The sequence below is a fragment of the Uranotaenia lowii genome, chromosome 3 (assembly GCF_029784155.1).
Source record: "Uranotaenia lowii strain MFRU-FL chromosome 3, ASM2978415v1, whole genome shotgun sequence".
NCBI lineage: Eukaryota > Metazoa > Arthropoda > Insecta > Diptera > Culicidae > Uranotaenia > Uranotaenia lowii.
This window is the reverse complement of record NC_073693.1, coordinates 233,125,410-233,139,060: the sequence shown is the minus strand read 5'-3', so window position 1 is coordinate 233,139,060 and position 13,651 is coordinate 233,125,410.

The window sequence follows — 13,651 nt, the reverse complement described above, 5'->3', positions numbered from 1 at the left end:
AGCGTTGTTATGTGTACACATGATTGTCCGGATCGGAAGCCAGCTTGTTGCCGCAGGAGTGTAGCGTGAATCTTCTCCTGGATCCTGTTAAGGATCACTTTGTAGAGTACTTTGAGGGTTGTTCAGATAACAGATATGCCGTGTACCATACCCTGTCAGATATCCTTTTTACACGGATAATTTGTTCAATTAACACATACTTATTTTGCTCAATCAACATCGATATCTACGAACAAATTAAAGTTTATGTGAAGTTTATTTGTGTAAAAAACATCAACGGATCACATGTTGATCCCGATGATAACTTAATAAAATAATGTATTAAACCAGTTAAATCTACAAAGTTCTCGAAACCTTTAAAATTTTTCTTCGGAAAGTAGCCCTTGAAACGTCGAAGTCGAAGTACTCGGCGAAGCGGTTAAAAGTTCTCAAAATTCCAATTAGAGCGATGTATTCTTCGTAGTTATTAAGCCTAATGGGAACATAGAGCTGTAGATTTTGATTCCTTAATCCTCGGGGTCGCACACTGAGTGGAATAGCCTCCAGCAGCATGGGAGAGTCAATCCTCGACGCAAAGAGATTCGCTACGATTAAGTAAAGTACGTGCACCGTTACGACGAATTTGAAGCGTGTCTAAATCAATTAGGCGGCAACGGTTTACGAAACTGGGTAAACGAAACGGATCTAACCAGTTCAAGTGTCGCAGAGCATACCGTATGAAACACTGCTGGATAGCCTCTATTCGTTCAGCTCCGTTCTGGTAAAATAGGCACCAAACTGCAGATGCATATTCAAGCGTTGAGCGAACTATGCTGCAATACAGACTTTTCAGGCAGTACACATCTTTAAACCCCATTGCTACGCGAAATAAGAAGCCAAGACTTCTAGACGCTTTATCGACGATTTAATTTGTATGAGTCTTAAACTCCAGCCGATGGTCTAGGATAACGCCCAGATCGTTTATGTGGTCCACCCGGGCGATGGTTTCGTCCCCGAGAGCGTACTCTGCGTGAAGAGGGTTCCGCTTGCGAGAAAAAGAAATGACCGCACATTTGCTTTGGTTCAAAGGCAAGCAGTTGGTGTCACACCAGTGAGCGAAGGTGTTGAACTGCCCTTGCAAGTAGGATATCGTCTTGGCCATTGATGGTATGGAAAAGTTTGAGGTCGTCGGCACACGCAAGTTTTGGGCCGTCCAAGAGAGTGAGAACATCGTTAAAATAGAGAACAAAAATAATCGGTCCCAAGCGGCTTCCCTGGGGCACACCTGAACAAGCGGAGATTTGTCTTGAAAAGTAATTTCCAGTTTGCACTGATAATTTTCGTCCCGTTGAATAGCTTCGAAAACAGTCCAGTAGGGATCCACAGAATCCTAAGCGTTCGAGTTTAGCAATAGCAATATCGTGATTTACTTTATCGAAACCAGCAGACAGATCATTATTGATGGCATCAGTTTGAGACTTCATGGTGAAGCTATCTTGCACGAACGATGTAAAAGTCAGCTAACTTGTTGTCGTGGATCGTTTCGGCAAAAATCCGTGCTGATCGTTGGAAAAGTATTGCTTTGAGGACGAGAAAATCGGATCCAGAACAACCAATTCGAACAGTTTGGCTATCGAACACAGAGCTGATAATCCGCGGTATTTGTTCACATCTCTCTTATCTCCTTTCTTGTGAACAGGGAACATGAAGGGCTTCTTTCCAGAGCGAGGGAAAGGTTGCGAAGTCCAGCGAAGCTCGAAAAATTTGTCTGATGGGAGTCAGCAAATGTTGCATGAAACGTTTCAAGAAGATGACTGGTATCCCGTCCGGATCCGTAGATGATGAATTTTCAAGCTTTGCTGTCATCTTTAAAACGGCTGCGTCATCGAATTTAAGGAAGAATCTAGAGGTTAAATATTTCTTACAGCCGTATCCAGTTGCTCTGAGGGAATGGACCACGTTGTGAAAACGCTTGAAAATTTCTCAGCAAAAAGATTACATACAGGGTCCGGCCATTGAAGTGCTACATTGGAACTAACAAATAATTTGATCAAAACAAAAACTTTTTCATTCAAATTTAATACGATTTACATCAAAACATCATATTTTCAAAATCCATTGGCGCCTTTCGATTTTTTTTTGTCCTTGAGCTTAACCACTCGCTGCAGAAGCTCAAGGCACATAAAGGGTGATACGGTCAAAATTTGGTCAAGGGAAAACGCGTGTGAATCGGTGAAATCGTTTATTTAAAAAATCAAATTAAATTTCTTTTTCAAGTTTAATTAGTATAAAATTCAGGAAAAATATTCAGTTAGGCTTCCGCTTTTCCAAATCCGAATTGCCGGGCCTTACGGTTAACCCCTGCCATCAGATTTTGTACAGCTACCTTGTCCACCTTCTTCGCCGCAGAAAGCCAGTTTGCCTTGAACTGCTGCTCGTCCTTAGCAGTTTTTTTTTGGTTTTCTTTAGGTTCCGCTTGACAATAGCCCAGTATTTCTCAATTGGGTGGAGCTCTGGCGTGTTGGGAGGGTTCATGTCCTTGGGAACCACCTGCATGATGTTGGCGGCGTACCACTCCATGGCCTTTTTACCGTAATGGCAAGATGTCAAATCCGGCCAAAACAGTACGGAACAACCTTGTTTCTTCAGGAAAGGCAGCAGACGTTTATTCAAACACTCTTTCACGTAAATTTCTTGGTTGACAGTCCCGGACCCCGGGAGCTATGAAAATGCTGCTTTTCAAGCCACAGCACAGTGGTCCAAAATGCGAAAAACGTGATCGTTGCTTATAACTTTTTTAGGTCACATTTTAGCATATCGGTGTCTTCGGAGAAGTTTGTCACTAAAATCAGTTCTATAATAAAAAACTATTATTTTTCTGATTAACTAAAATACACCACTTTGTTGAACATTTCAAGTTTGTAAAATGTGATACTGCAGAGCTATGTTAAAAAGATTACCGAAAATAGGGCTTTTTCACGCCTTATTTTGCAAACACCGGGCAACATCGGGCAGCCCGCTTTAGATGCAAAATAAAGTCGAAGATTTCGTCTACGAGATGCAGGTACAATCGTCAGTATCCACTTGTATCCAAGCGAGATACATCTATTTTACTTTTCCATGTTTGCATTAAAAACAACGATTTCTATGAAAGCACATACAGCGCATTCTACTAGGTACGTGTGTTTTCTTCTAGCTTATCCCTGCGCGATGTCAGAAGCAAAGGTTTGGAAGCGCATTTGTATTATTAGCATCTCCAGCTTGTAGAGGATATCTATTTCAATTGAACACACAATAACCTGTACTAATAATACAAATGCGCTTCCAAACCTTTGCTTCTGACATCGCGCAGGGATAAGCTAGAAGAAAACACACGTACCTAGTAGAATGCGCTGTATGTGCTTTCATAGAAATCGTTGTTTTTAATGCAAACATGGAAAAGTAAAATAGATGTATCTCGCTTGGATACAACTGGATACTGACGATTGTACCTGCATCTCGTAGACGAAATCTTCGACTTTATTTTGCATCTAAAGCGGGCTGCCCGATGTTGCCCGGTGTTTGCAAAATAAGGCGTGAAAAAGCCCTATTTTCGGTAATCTTTTTAACATAGCTCTGCAGTATCACATTTTACAAACTTGAAATGTTCAACAAAGTGGTGTATTTTAGTAAGACAAACAACTTTGTGGAACATTTTATTAAACTTAAAATTTACTGAAAAAAGTTATTATTAAAAAACTGATTTTTAGAGGTTAAGTTTCTTATTTGCCCGATATCTCGGATGATCATTGTTTTAGAAACTTGGCATCTGAAACAAAGTTGTATAACATTTGATTTCTAACAAGTTTGTCCAAGACATCAAAGAGCTTAAACCTATAACAGAGAAGTTAGAAATTTTATCTCACTTGTAGGGGGATTAATCAGAAAAATAATAGTTTTTTATTATAGAGCGGATTTTACTGACAAACTTCTCCGAAGACATCGATATGCTAAAATGTGACCTAAAAAAGTTATAAGCAACGATCACGTTTTTCGCATTTTGGACCACTGTGCACAGGAACAGATGGCTTGCCATTACCACGCAGTCAAACTTCGTCAGCATCGTCGTGTACGGCCTCCGGGATCGCGCTTTGGCCGTTGTTTTTTTATTTATCATCGCGATTTGGAGTCACTACCTTCTTGTAAGTCGATAGTCTGGCTCGTTTTTTGGCTTGATGAACGTTTGTAGACGATACACCTAGCTTATTTGCGGCATATCGGAGAGAGAGTAGGGTTTCGGTTGAAACTACCGGCAACTCTCTTTGTCGTCTCAGCGGCTTCCGGTTCTCTATTTCCCCCCGATCCAGACTTCCTGGCTGTCGACAAACGTCCGGCGAACTCCCCGATCATTCCGTACTCGAAATTAACCCTAAAAAAATCCCACACACAAAAATGGGGCCTTTTTCCTTGGAAAGCCAATGTGAAGTTCTGCTGAAAAACCACCAACCAAAACCAAAATTGGGACATGTCCACAGTTCGAGGACATGCCGTAGAACTATTTTCGATACGTAAATTGATTGATCTACACCTCTTCAGGGTGTTCGGTTGATCTTCACCAGGAAAGTACGGGCGATTCCGACCCAGACCTTAAATAAGACAGATTTCTGTCGTATTGTGGCCTTTAATACGTTTGCATAGGTTCGTGATCTTTCTGGCAACCAAAATCTGTAGTTTTCTATTTTTCACGAACCGCTGAACGGCGATGAATTCATCGATAGAAAACACGATATTCTCCAAATTTTTCATGCGCGGACCTCGTAAGATGCGCCTTCGCCTTTTCTACCCGCTCTTGCTTCTGTTCAAACGAGAAGTCTTGAAATCTTAGGAATCTTGTAAGGCTGGGTCTAAAGGTCATCTTCCAAGATCCGACGGTGATTTTGATCCGGTGTATTAAAATCATTGCCAATTTAGTGTTACTAGGCCAAGAAATTCTCTCAGGGTGCATCTTTATGATCTTCACCATGGTAGGTATCGCCACTGTAGCTTGACGATCCCCAACATACTATACTTGGGTACTTCTGATCTCCAGGTATCTTCCAAGTGCGAGCCAAAATAAAAAAAAAATACATACACTCATTGGACAACTCACGAAATATGTCTTTCAACTGTTCACAGCCTGGAACTAGGCAATCAAAGCACTACGTTAAGGTTCGAGGACTATTTTTACAAAAAACACTCGATTACAAAATTAACAAAAATCTTCTCTGACATCTTAGACATAATGTTAACAAGGTGACAAGGTGTCATCTAACTCGGTTTTGTATACTTCGTAATAATCACTCCTTAAGTTTTGTAGCAGTTCAATTGCCGGACCCTGTATTTCAGGATCCGTGTTCGCCGTTCAAGCACTTTGAAACGGAAGACCAAATTCTTTCCGCTGATTTTTGACGTATTTCCAGAAAGATCTCGGGTTGGTCTTAAAATTGCGCTGTAGCCGGTGAAGATAGTTCTGGTAGCAACGTCTGCTGCTTTTTTTGTATACCGTGTTTAGCTTGCGGTATTCTTCTTTTTTGCTGAGGGACTTGTGATTGCTGTTGTAACAAAGAGCACGGTTTTGAGCCGTCTTCAGTTGTCGCAGTTGATTAATGACCCAGGGAGGTCGTGGGTTGAAAGGTAAAATGACGATCGATTATGTAGTTCAGTATATTTTAAAAAGTCGCGGCGGCAACATTGGGGTTAGAAAGCTCGAACTCGTTCTCCCATTCGATGGAACCTAGGACGAGGGAGATAGCTTCGTAATCGACGTTTTTGAAGTCCTGATAGAAGGAAGCAGTTTTCTCTATGGGAGCTGGGTGATGAGAAATAACTTTAACAAGAGGAGCAGGAGCTAAATCAATAGTCGGATTCCTGAAGCCTTCGTTTACGAAACAGAGGTTTAGAATACGGTCGTATTCGTTTTCAAAACTGTTGATCTGGCGAAGAGTCGCGGTGTTCAATGAGTCCTGGGAGATGTTGGAAGGAGCCAAGAAATAGGAGCGCATAAGATCTGGGAACAAATTGTGGATAATGTGCAACACGAGGCGCCATATTGGTCATATCACCTCTTATTCACAACTCCTATCTCAACCTCCCCGTGGTGCCGGTTGGGATGCGAGTATCCTAAGTGGAAATCGGGTATCCAGCTCCGGTGGATGCTTTAGTTGCATGCAGACTGAGAAGGTGACTGCACGCGTCTGTTCTCCAGATCAGGGGCGGCCCAAACAGCGTTTGTCTCGCAGCAAGCGGCTGAATCTATGCAATGTGGCTCCCGCAGGCTAAGTCCAAGATGGCAGCCCAATCGCGGGATAGGGACCTTAGGCTAACAACCTACTGCTCCCGACTAATACAATTGTTACAGAATCCGAAAGAAATGACCGACTTGGAACTTTGCATAAAAACAGCATAAAAACACGGATTCGAATTGGAACTTGGAGTGTTTTTACCCTTGCCCAACAAAGTAAGCTGTCTCAACATGCTAGAAAAGCTAGCTACCTGAAGCTAGAGATATTGGAACTGAGCGAAGTCCGTTGGCCTTACACTGGAGAACACAAGACACAGTCCGGGCAAGTCCTGCTTTACTCTGACATATGAGGAGAACATGATACTCGGGAACGAGGAGTTGGTTTCTTGTTTAGTCCGCAGGCCCATGCGGCCCTCATGAGATGGGAACCGATAAACGAAAGAATAGTTGTAGCCTGATTTAGATCACGGGTTAGAAACCTTACTTTGGTCCATTGTTATGCGCCAACTGACGTTGCCGATTTGTAGGAGAAAGAGCAGTTTTAGAGTCAACTGAACAGCGTGGTTGAGAAAATCCACTTAGGTGACTTCAACGCAAAGATTGGCTCCGACAATCAGCACCTTGAGCGCATCATGGGGCGCCATGGTCTAGGACAGATGAGTGAAAACGAAGAGCTGTTTGTAGAATTTTGTGGCAACAACAACATGGTGATCGGTGGATCGCTCTTCCCCCATCGACCAGCACATAAGGTCACTTGGGTATCCCGAGATGGCCGAACAGAAAATCAAATTGACCACATCTGCATCAGCCGAAAATGGAGAAGGAGCCTTCTTGATGTCCGCAACAAACAAAGAGCAGACATTGCATCTGACCATCACCTCGTCCTTGGCGCGATACGACTGAGAGTTGCGCGTGTCCAACGGTGCGAGGAGAAAGTCGGGTGTCGATACGACGTCAGCCGGTTGGAGAATCCAGAGGTGAAAAGGGCATACGTTGAACAGTTAGAATCCCGAGCCTCGGAACTGCCGACAGACGGAACAGTCGAAGAATAGTGGTGTGGAATCAAGAATGCCTTTATCACGACGAGCCATGGTACTCTCGGTAAAGTTCGTGTAAGAAGAAGAAGTGAATGGATGTCGGATGAAACTTGGAGGATGATCGATGATCGGAGAAAGGCGGAAGTCGGAATTGAGCAGGCATGTACCGGGTCAGCCAAAGCATCCGCCCTCTTACGATATGCGGAGATGGAAAAGGCAGTTAAACGAGCTTGTAGACGAGACAAGAGAGCCTGGACAAACTCCCTAGCCGAAGAGGGAGAAAGAGCCGCCGCCATTGGAGATATCCGATTATTATATGATATATCTCGCCACCATAGTGGTGCAAGAATGCCGCCGAAAGACCAAGCAGGTCAGTTATTGACCGATCGAACAGATCAGCTCAAACGATTGACTGAGCACTTCGAACAACTCTTCCGAGTCACGAATAGCGATGGCTAACAGAACCCGCAGCTCGATGCGCCAACAGTAAGTCGCATAAACGGCGTCAACTCGGAAGCGCCATCGCTGGCTGAAATAGAAGCAGCAATCAAAAACATGAAATCCAACAAAGCACCTGGGATCGATTGCATCCCTTCTGAAATGCTGAAAGCCGACCCTACCCTGCCGACGCTACACTCCGACGGCAACTAGCTGGATTCCGATCCGGACGATCATGTGTGGACCACATCACAACGCTACGAATAATACTGGAACAAATCAACGAATCGCTGTGGAATCCTTCAACAATGAAGCATCTGAACGACCTTGACCTGGCTGACGATATTGTTTTGCTCGCCCAAACACAACCGGATATGCAGGGCAAACTCGACGACCTCACCGAAAGTTCCAAGGCAGCAGGTCTCAAATTCAATGTCGGAAAGACCAAGTCGATGGAGATCAACACAGCAAATCCCTCTTGTTTCAAGGTATCTTGGTAGCCAGATAACGCCTGATGGTGGTACCAGGAAAGACATCGAAACCCGGATCAGAAAAGCCCGTTTTGCATTTGCGGGCTCCAAAACATCTGGCGAATCCGAATCTTCAACTCAAACGTCAAATCCGTATTGCTGGACGGGTGCGAAACTTGGTGGACATATGCGGTGACGACGCGAAAACTGCAAGTATTTGTGAACCGCTGCCTGCGGAATCAAATGGGGAACTACATCGCCGGTGTCATCCGAAAGCACTAGAAACACTAGAAATCGAGATTCGAGAACGCAAGTGGAGATGGATTGAGCACATGCTGCGAAGAGATGAGAACGAGATTTGCAGACGGGCGCTTGACTGGAATCCAGAAGGAAATTAAAGAAGATGCAGGTCCACAAACTCGTGGCGGCGTAGTCTAGCCGCTGAAATCTGCACAGTTGACGAAAACCATGGCTGGCAGCAAGTGAAGACGCTGGCTCCGGATCGCCAGCTGTGGAGCTCTTTTATCTCAACCCTTTGCGTCGAGCAATCGGCGCCGGACCCTTACATAGGTAGGTAGGTCTACAAATTGTGATATATCTTTTGAAATCCTCATCCCTTGAGATTGTTTTGATTTGAGAGATATTTTTTAAGTAGATAAGTAGTTTACTTGATTAATATTTAAGTAGTTTTATTGTTTTTCAGTGTTGCCAAAACGGCTTTGGCTGATTTATTACAACAGATAATATTACGATCTGCTTGAGATGCATCGAGTTCCAAGTCAATTTAAGGAGAATATGATTCCTGATTCCAACGTTACATTGAGGCTTGATCTTAACTGATTTTAAACAACTTTAAAAGAAATATGAAAAGATTGTGAATCATAACAAACTTCAACTTTTTTTCGAATCCATCAGTTTTCTAATCTTTACGATATTTCAGAATGTAAAAAGGTACATACATTTTTACCCACCTCATTTATCCCCTCTTACATAACTGTGATATTGCAATAGAAAAGCCGGGCAAACGTTTGATTGTGGACATATATTTTCATCTTTATTACATTTCCTTTCATTTTTGTGATTCGATTGTTACACCTTATTTTCTCTCTTCTGATAACTGCCTGCAACCTGTGTGCTGGAATTTAGCGTTTTATTTACAGCTGAATGTACAAAGTTTTCGATTTCGATAAATGTTTTTTAAATGTTTAACAACAGGATTCATTTCGCACTTATGTATGTAACTGTCACTAATAAACACACGCTTTCATTCCCTGTCTGCCTGAAAATGAAAATGAGATATGGTATCGCATCTGAACATGGAAGTGCTCCCAGCAATTGGTGTGAAATTAATATTAATCTGATTCGTGTATTATTGACTCAATAACCGTGCCTCGATTCGTGTCATTATGTCGTTTCGATAAATGTTTGGAGAGCAGCAGATTATGTATTAACGAATTAACTACTCCGATTGGTTTCTGTTTGTTTGCTTGTTTTTTTTCTTAAATAGGGAATTCAATGACTTGTCCTTTGCACCGGAAAACGGGTGGATTGAGTGAATTTAATTTTGAAATAAAATATTTTGTTTTGATTATTGTTTCAATTAAATTATTAAAAAAAAATGTTTATTGAGTTTAGATTCATTTTAAGTTACAGTTTTTAAGCTGTGTGTGCTTGCTCATCCAAAATTAAATTTCCATCTGCAAATTCCAAGCGCATCATTAAAAAAGTCCAATCAATTTCTGAACTGAGCTCTGTGTAAGCTTTCCCAGTGAATAATTTGATTGACCTATGTCTGTCGTTTTTGTAAAGGTCCAGTGGGCGACGAAGAGCAAAAGAAAAGATTCACATTGACAGCTTATCAATAGAATAAATAACACAAAGCTGTTTTGAATATGAATGGATCAGTGTGTTTCTGCCAATCGGGATGCCCATTGACAGCGTTGAGCTTTGGCGTTGTGCCCTAAATAGAAAAAATTGGAACGTTTTGAGAATATTATAGCAGTTTAAGTTTTAGCAAATCAAATCAACAGCTCAGCCATTTAATTCAATTAGGGACCTCTAATTTCAGTCTGATTTCACAGTCCTTGGTTCAAGAAATTCTCACAAAGTTAGTCCCTAGAATTAATTTTCTAAATCAAAGCCGATATTGTCCAGGCAATTTGTTTAAGTAACACTCAATGACTTCCTGTTTCGCGAAGCTCGCAAAAATCATTGTTTTTAATGTCCCAATCCATTCAGGCCGGAAGCCGGGAGCCATTTCCGTAATCCGCTTTATGACACCACTCTAGATGAAAGAGTCCAAGGTTGAGCTGGAAGTGGGTAAGTGAAAAAAAGAAAAAAAGACGAGCAACAACAAAATGGTGCGAAACTTCCGCCCCCGTCGAGTTGCGGTGCTGGCTCAAAATGCCATTTTAAACCGCAACTGTCAATTAGAAAAATCGGAAAAACGCCCACGCCACCCTTCAGAGAGTAGGTTACTAGTGGACGCAGGCAGCTGATGGTTGTTGACCGAAAGAGCTAAAGCTTTTGGCATCTTTACTTGCTAGGAATATTATGAAATTGGCACCCGTCCTTTCCTGCTCGTTGATAGGGAAAACTGGTGAAGATTTAATAATTAATCAAAATATTTACTTTCTTCTCGAGGTGGATTCTGATGGGGTTGGATGGTTTTCTTGCAGAAAATCCTAGAAACTTGGCCGTGAAAGTAGCTTTTGAGTAATGCGAGGGAGCTAGCTAGTAGTTTCCTAGAATGACTTTGATCGATGCTAGTTTGGTTTATATTGCGTTGAGGTATGATGCTTTGCTTAGTTTACAACCAGAAGTATCCAGTCAAGTTTTTGAAACTAAAATTTAAAGCAATATTGGGTTTTCCATTTTGTTCAACAGCTTTTAAAATGAGTTAAGATAAAAAAAATTGAGTCATTTAATTCAAATGGAAATTTGGCAAAATTAATGATGACGTGATTTCTGCTTTGTGCCAAGAAAAAGGGTCGTCCATATCATCTGATCTTGCGATTTTGTTTATTTGTTTGTTTAGATTTAAGTCGTTTCACCATCTTATCTTTACTCCATTCGCAACTTTATACCATAATTGCAGTCGGCGGAGAGTTATTGAAAAACTTATCCGGTACAACTGTGTTCGATGTCTACTATTGGGTTCGAACTCGCGGGCATCCGCTCAGGAGGCAACTGACTGGCCACCTGAACTATATCACTATCGCCTTTTGTGATTTTGTGGTTAATGTGGTTAATGATTTACTGTATCTTCCCACAAATACTTTACAGGATGGTTAACTGATCGTTGAAATTGAATTATAAGTTCTAGGGCACCAAAAAGAAGTCATCCATCGCATATTAGTCCGCTAACTTATGATTAATGAATTAATGTGCAGCTGCCGCCCGTGGTTTAGAGGATAGCGTTCAAGTCTTCTAAGCCAATGGTTATGAGATCGATTCCTTGTCACGGCATACATAGTACACATTCTATGGCTTGGTAGTTTTAGCGTTTGTAAGATTCTAGCCATCATATCCTCGACAGATGTACGTTTAGTCGGATATACTAGAACCGATATACACCACTTAACGAGAAATTGGGAGACGCGAATAGCGCTATCTGGCGACAGAAATGGAAGTATTACACTGTGAATTTTTTCGGAGCTTTGATCAGAGATGCCAGGTGTCCTGATTTTTCAATTGACAATCGTAAAAAGTGTAGCGTAGCATATAAAAAAGGCGGAAGTAAAATGAGTACTTTTTGAAAAAATATCCATTATAAACAGCGCATATTCTTACAATTCTTAAAACGTTATATAAACCCTTAAAGCATCGGCAGCGGTAAGTGCTATCCCAGGTGTTAACCCGGGACACATACTATAGGTGCTTTTTTAGCTTTAACAGCTCATTTGCGCACCGGTAAGTGCTAAACTGGTTTCCATTTTTGCCACTGGTGACGCTCCGATAGGTGTTGTTGTTGTAATTTTTTCCTAGACACTTTAGCGCCAGTCATATCAGGAGCTGGTCGGTATTCTAATATGGCTCCTGGCTTGCTTTTTCAATACCAAGGAGAAAGTGTCAAAATTGAGTGTTATTATAGGGCTTTTGCTACACACACATGCAAGAGGTCTGTTGGGCACACATCAATGGTTTTTATATGCGGAAAAAGAAAAATTCAGCAAAAAATTTGTTTTAAACTTAAATGAATGCGCCTTTTCTCTAAAAAAGTGCCAATAAGTATATTTCGAATCATTGGCTAACAAGTGGAACAATTTGGTGAACATTTGATTGAGTAGCAGTGCAGAAACTAGCAGAACAAAATGGAAAAATATGACTATTATGTTTGAAAGGTACATTCAACGGTTCCCCCAAATCTTTTGTTGAAGTATTTGGGCATATCTTTTAGAATTTTGAACCTGGAGGATGACATTAATTGTTTTCTTTGCGAAATTTATAAAGATCGTTAGCAATATTCCCTGTGCATCCTCAGGAAACGGTCGTATCCTGTACAAAATCTTATTTTTTTCAAAGAACCTCACTCGGAATCAGAAAAAAATTCGCAAACAAATAAACCAATGCACTGGCTTCTCAAAAATGTGCTGTTTATTGAGAAACTTGCGATAGTTTTCAAAAATAAATTCGAAAACTAATTTTCTTTCTTCGAATCGTATTCAATTTGCATTAAGCTGTCACTTTTGTTTGCCCAACGGCTTACTAATACTAATGCACTGTGCAAAAGCCCTATAGCTTTGACACCTGACCGCTGCTGATACTCTTAAACATCGTGATTGTATTATTACTATCGATTTAACGCAAAGTTTAAAAAATGGAAAAATGAAAAGGGAATGTTATTAGACTCAAAAACTTTGAGGTCAAGCATTCGTAATAAATGACTAATTTATTATGACTTCATAAATAACTTAAAATATATTGATTTACGACATTCGCGATAAAATCTGCCAGCATAGATTGTAGATTTATGCATTGCAAATTTCCGCCAGCACTTTACGAGTAAACAAACAAACTACGTATTCTTAATCAAACATTTGCGCTTTTTAGTTTCTTTAAATCGGATTCCAAAAAAAATATTTCATCTTTGTCTTCATTTCGAGTTTTTAACAACGATCCGTTACCTAGAATATGTTATACAAAACGGCAAATCAAAATAAGTGGAAGCTTAATACAATTTTTAAAAGCTTAGCTAAGAGACGGAAATTAAATATAGGTAAAGAAATAAAAAATGAAATTCAAAAATTCAAATTATAATTATTTTTTTCTAGTTATATTTAAAAAGTTTTTTTTGTGTTTTGGATTATCCATTGCTTTGTAATAGTATCCACACATTTGTCTCAATTAATACAAAAAAAAAAAATCAATTTGTGCCCTTTCAAAATGTTAATCTGGAGCTGTCAAGCTGATCAGGGAGGCCGTCCGAACATATTTTCATCACTTTTTTGTTTAGTTTAGGAACACAT